This window comes from Meleagris gallopavo, chromosome 6 (genome assembly GCF_905368555.1).
Source record: "Meleagris gallopavo chromosome 6, MGAL_WU_HG_1.1, whole genome shotgun sequence".
NCBI classification, from domain to species: Eukaryota; Metazoa; Chordata; class Aves; order Galliformes; family Phasianidae; genus Meleagris; species Meleagris gallopavo.
In genome coordinates, this window is record NC_139409.1 from 22030742 (window position 1) to 22036741 (window position 6000).

Sequence of the window (6000 nt, forward strand, 5' to 3'; positions counted from 1 at the left end):
CAATTAACTATTGAAACAGCTTGCTGTGTATTCTCCTTCATATGGGAGGCTTTCAGACAAGGCAGGATGTCTTTCTAAAACAGATTCAAACAGAGCCAGCCTTAATGGCAGGATTTTTGTGCTGCGTAGGGGCTCAGATGAGATTTTTCTAACAACCCCTCCTGGCCACAGACTTCCAATAAGTTTCACTTTCATGGTTCTCAGTGTTTGCATGGTGGGGAGAAGACCATTTTTTAACAATAATTTAATTCTTGGTGATTCTATACACATATTTCTGGCATATATCATACAGTATCAGTATCATATCAGTAGCATTGGCCTATCATCATAAATTTAAGACAGAGCTATATTATGTAAGCTGAGAACTTATCCCATAACAATTAATTACTTGAATAGCAATGTGATAGGTAACTGATTTAAAGAGAGCAATGTTAAAGTCAGGGCTGCCAGTGCACCTTCCAGTAATATTTGCTACTGTTCTGGTCTCCTTTCAATGTTATTTATGGCTGATTAACTTGTTTACCAGATAGCAGTACACAAACCTATCCATTAAAAGATCTATTCCAGATAGGAGATTATCTTGGTGGTAATACTGTTTGTGTTCAAGATCTTGTCAAAAAACCAAGCTGGTCCTGTGGGAGGCTAGAAAACATATTTCTCCTTTGAGGTCTTGGTTCTGCTCAATGTGACTTGTATAGCAAACATTACTAAAGGTTGCTGTTTATTTTGAGTCGACATTTTCAGCCCTTACTGCAATTATAATAATTAGAAGGATCAGACACCAGGCTCTGTTTTCTTTCTGAATATTAATCCTGTTCACTGTCACCTGTAAGCATAGACCAGCGTTCTAAATAGGTTAGCTAACCGAATCTTGAAAAAGAGGCATAACCCTAAGCCAATTTCCTGCATCTGCCTCCCAAAACATTATTTCTGACAGTCTCAAAAGGTCTCTATTTTGATGCTTTAGACTGAAATCTGCAGTGCACAAGTACTGATCCTCAAGCTTTATCTGAGATCCATTTCTGAATTGTGTTTGTCTCTCAGCTTCTCAGTTTATGAAGAAAATAATATTGTTCATCTATAAGACAATCACAATCTAACAGTAGAAATCAGACAATAAATCAGACCACCTGTAACTATTCAATTAATTTTTATAGACATTTTACAGCTCATAGGATGACATATAATATGCAGTAAGGTAGCACTGGTACTATTTTTTTCTCCTTATTTATATCACTCAAAAATGTCTTCCTTTCAACTGATGTTGTCCAAATTTAAATAAATACTTTGGTCTTGGGGAAGAAGGAAGAGCACTTGTCAGTAGTAATAACAATGGACCTCCAGTGTTTCCATACTCTGTTCACTGCACTGAGCAAGCAAGCCCTTGCAAAACCCAAGAGATCACTCTTACAGTTCTGCCTACAGTAGGTTTTCTTATGAAAACATGCAAGAGTACTGAGGGTCTCACCTGACTGCTCAGACATGGTTACTATTTGTTTTTTTTTTATTTCCCTGAAACCATCATGGTGGTTATGATGCATGAGAAGGAAGTGGTGGTGAGGATTGTCTAGTCCATCCATCCCTGTATGGAGAAGACCCACCTTACTGATTGTGCAGCAAAGGAAGGTGCAACAGTGCCTTCTACCAGGATTGGCGCATGCTTGTAACCATATTAATCAACATTTTGTTTAGAAAGCAATACAGGAAAAATTAACTTACCCTTTCCAAAGGCTGATGGAGTCTAAAAAAGGGCATGACCTCCAAATAGAAATGTTGCTCTGTTGGCTGCTAACCCTTAAACAGGGGTGAGGATCTACTCCCTGGATTAGCCACACCTTCTCACCCAGTGCTTAATTACTGGCTCAGGCCATGACCTAACAACTCCCATACACTGGCAAAAACTTTCACACCATCAGCGTTACTTACTTGGTCACCAGAAAAATTTTCCATTTTTGTCTTTGTCTGCATTACTCTTGGCTAATACTTGATAATGGTGAAAGCTCTCATTCAATACATTCAAAGGACACTGCCTGTTTTAAGGACTTTGTTATCAAATGCCAGGCTTTAGTTACTTGGGCTGAGATTTGCCTTGCCACGTGTTAACTTGAGACTCAAGAGTTTATAAAAATCTTTGTCACTGTTCAGGCCCATTAGCAAAAAGGAGGGTGGAAGAAAAGTTATTCTTGGCCATGCAAACAACAATTCTGCTAAGCTTTTATTTAGGATAGTCTCATTCTCCCACACTTTACTGAGTGGATTGGAAATTAGGCCTAGTGAAGACTGCCTTTCCTTGATGGGTGCATAGCACCAGGATCCACTCAATGAGAAAAAGGTGGGAGAGACTGAGAAAGGAATGCATTAATGGAATGGAGCCAGAGGAGAGGGAACACGCTGTCAGCAGCCCTAGTAGCACTGCTGACTCCAGTGCAATGGAAAAGATCTGTCCTGGAGGTGCTTTCAGCCAGTCTTTGCAAACTGCTCCATCCATTTCTCCCTCCTTCAGCTCCACACAGACAATAAGGATTCATTCTTTGTTTGTCATATCTTCACAGCCACCCAGAAAGAGGAAGAGAGCCACCACACCAGCTGCCTGCCTGGCAGGCACAGCCATGACTATGCCATCAGTATGCTGGGATGAGACATGCTGGAGGAGAGAAGCAGAAATTTATCCAGCTTTTAGAGTCATGGTTTGGCATTAATTCACTTAATGTGCTCCCAGGAGCAGGACAAGCAAGGGACTAATGAAAGCAGATTCCCAACAACTCCCCAGCCCAGCCTAGCTTCTCACAGCCTCATGCACATGTCTAGTGTGAAAATGAGAAAAAATAAATATCTGCATAAAATATTTTGAAAACTTGTTTTGATTTTTTTTTTTCTCACCATTCGTAACATTCCTTATAATTCATAAAGGTGGAATGAAAATCTCAGGTAATGAGATGATTTGGTTTTATTTTTTTCCAAATTTCGCTTTTACAAAGCTTATGAAAATCATACACAGAACTGAAGTGAAAGTACTGTTATTAAGTCTGCAATGTCAGTAATTCAACGTGAATATTAGAGCTGCCAGTGTAAGCTTAACCTAGTCTCTCTGGTGTTTGTGCATTATAATAACCTTTACACAGTCACAGATTATAGTGATGTAACTAATTTTCTGCAACACTTTTGGGTATTTGTCGGTAGAAAATCAGAAATGAAGTTTAAATTTTTTCTCACAAGGCTGGGAGGTGCTGGTGTGCCTCTCCCATGGACAAGGGGAAAGGAGAGAGCTACAAGAGGCCCTCTCCATGTGCTGTCACTGTCACTCCTTGACTGGCTCCTTCTCAGCATTGACATACTCATTACAGCAGAGACATGGACTTTGGTTTAGAGGAAGACAGTGAGCTGTATTTTGTGTGTGAGAATATTCTGATTAATGAAGGGAGTCTCAAGGGAGAAAGGGGAAGGATTTTCAGCTTATCAGGAGATAAGGAAGCTTGAGAACATTATGAAATGCTAAAACTTTCCTTCTTTTCCAGAAGAATTCTGGCAGTGTAAATCAAGCAAAGGCTTTGCAATGCTTTAGTAACTTTGTAGAAGCAAGGAAGTGAAGAAAATAAAATAGATTTGCTGGCTATATTTGTTTTTTATTACACTATCACATTCATATGACACATTCTTGCAGAATGCAAGGGATACTGTACACCAGTCTGTCTGGCTGACTTGAGCCTTGTAAGAGACAGACAGCATGATTAGTGAAGATAAAAAAGGTGAAATCTCAAGTTTTATCTGAAAGACTTCTTAGGATAATAGTCTGTTTTAAAGAATATAATTAGCAAATTCTGAGATAAATTCTAATGAAATTGACAAAGATTTAGGAGGACCCATGTTTTCATAAAACTGCTGCGTTCAAAAATAAATGATTTTGTTGTATTTCATCAACCAACAGACTTTCAGCTTTTCTAAAGTTCATGCTCACCTTTGACTGATTATTTATGCATATAAACACATGTATTTCCTTTTTAACACAAATAATGTTACATAAATAGCTGTTAACAAGGAGGTGCAAACTGATGTGCTTTACACATGTTGATATTCTACCCAACTAATTCATCTAACTTTGATAGTATTTGTAAATGCCTTGCCCAGTTTCCACGGAAGATTAGACCAGAACAGCTGTCGCCCATCTTAGTCTGCATATAAGAAGGATGCAAAACTAGGAAGCAGCTGGAAAATGGTGATGCTGCCTTCTCATTTGAATGTGTGGTTACTGGTTGTTACTCAGGTGCCTGGAGCCTGAGGAGTTTAAAAATTTATTCTGCTTTGGAGGATCACCTAGCAACAGTGTCTGGGAAACTACTGCTCTGAGGGATTTTTTACTTTATTATGTTTTCAAATATAAGGCAAGTGGGCAAAATCTCACACAAGATCAAAATCTAAGCAAATCAACATTACACATCCAGCTATCACAACAACAGGAATTATAAAAATAGGCTGGCTTGAACTACTCAAATTATATGGAGAAATTATATTTCCCAAACATTTGTGCAAAGTCAGTCTCGCCTTAAAAGTTCACTGGAAATCAGTGTTGCAAGCAATATGAAATCAGATGTGATTTAAAATATGGACAGGAAGAAAATCCAGCCAGTCATCTTCCAAACCCATACTGGGTTTGCATTATTCAACAGAAATAAGGAGTTAGTCCAAATCAATAAAATGCAACTCCTCAAACTGGAATTTGACAAGAATATCCATCTGAATGACTTCTACTGCATGAAAAAAAAAAAAAAAAAAGTTACTATTTTGTGAGCTGGTCCCAAAAATACTGCGGAAAGGCTGGGAGATGGGGTTGGCTTTTTTTTCCCGTTTCACTCATTTTGATAGTCATTGGATTACTTCCAAAAATGTTTCATAAAGGCTTCATTCCCAAAACAGATCAGAGCCCTCCCACACCGGGTTGTGGTCCTGTAGACTGCCAGGGGAAGGACAGCCGGTACTTATCACATCAGGATCTGCGTGTGAACGTGATAAGGGAATACAGAGCAAACATTTAGTGCATTTCTCAGTTCTCAAGACTTTAATCTTGGGTCTGTGAGAAAAGTAGGCCACATACTGTGGATGTCTCACCATTATCCTGTGGGGACAAAATGTATAACAGTGTGTTTTGACTTAGTATGCCTGTAGGAATTTCTGCATACTCTCTGTTCCTTTTTCTCTTTCACACACAGAGGGAATATTGGTTCTTCAAATAACATGATGTATTAGAAAAGCTTTTAAAACTAATCTGAGCCAAAAAGCCCTGACAAATTCTTCCGTTTGGTATGTATGGACTGCCATATTATCACATTGAACTATTCAATTAACTGTAGTAATAACTGCACGCTGACATACAAAAATGTCAAGTGAATAAAAAGATGTTTTGAAGTGCAAAATATTTGGAGTAAGCTGAGGGGAAACAAGTGATTTCTAAGTGTGGATTTCTAAGAATGAGAGTAGCGGAGTTCTCCCCACTTAAAAGAATTCTCACTCCAAACTCATTCTCTGATAAACTCCAAACACAACAAGATATAAGGTGCTTACTGCCACTGATTCAAGTGAAATCGGGTGTTAGTTATAGTCTCCAGCTCACAAAGGGGAAGTTAATGGTCAGTTAGAGGAATGTGAGAAAACACATGGAAGTCTAGAGCATCAATCTTCAAAATAGGGCACAGATGGAACAAAATAGTCAATCGTTGCATTTATGCTTTGATTGCAATGGCTGGGCATATTTGTTCCTGTGCAGGCAGGGTGGGCAGACTGCACCTGGTTCATAATAAAGACAACATTTTGGCCTTCCTTTCGTGAGTTGTGCAGCCAGCCATGGTTAGTAGCAGTATCACAGTGGTGTGTAGAGCTTCTGCCACACCATCATCTTCTATCAGAACGTCTACAGGACGTATGATCCCCTCCTCCCAAAACCAAACTTCAAGTGGCAAGTTACACAGAGATGAGTGTGGAAGTGATTGCCATTAATTTACACACAGG

General features: G+C 39.0%; 1 long non-coding RNA gene across 1 annotated transcript in view; it reads left to right on the forward strand.

Annotated features, from left to right (window-relative positions):
- The window catches only part of LOC146544100 (uncharacterized), a 47489-nt gene extending 44723 nt beyond the window's left edge, over positions 1-2766 (forward strand). The window contains exon 4 of the long non-coding RNA XR_014884089.1: positions 2553-2766. This is a non-coding gene — a long non-coding RNA (uncharacterized LOC146544100). The remainder of the gene's footprint in view (positions 1-2552) is intronic.
- Positions 2767-6000: the final 3234 nt, after the last annotated feature.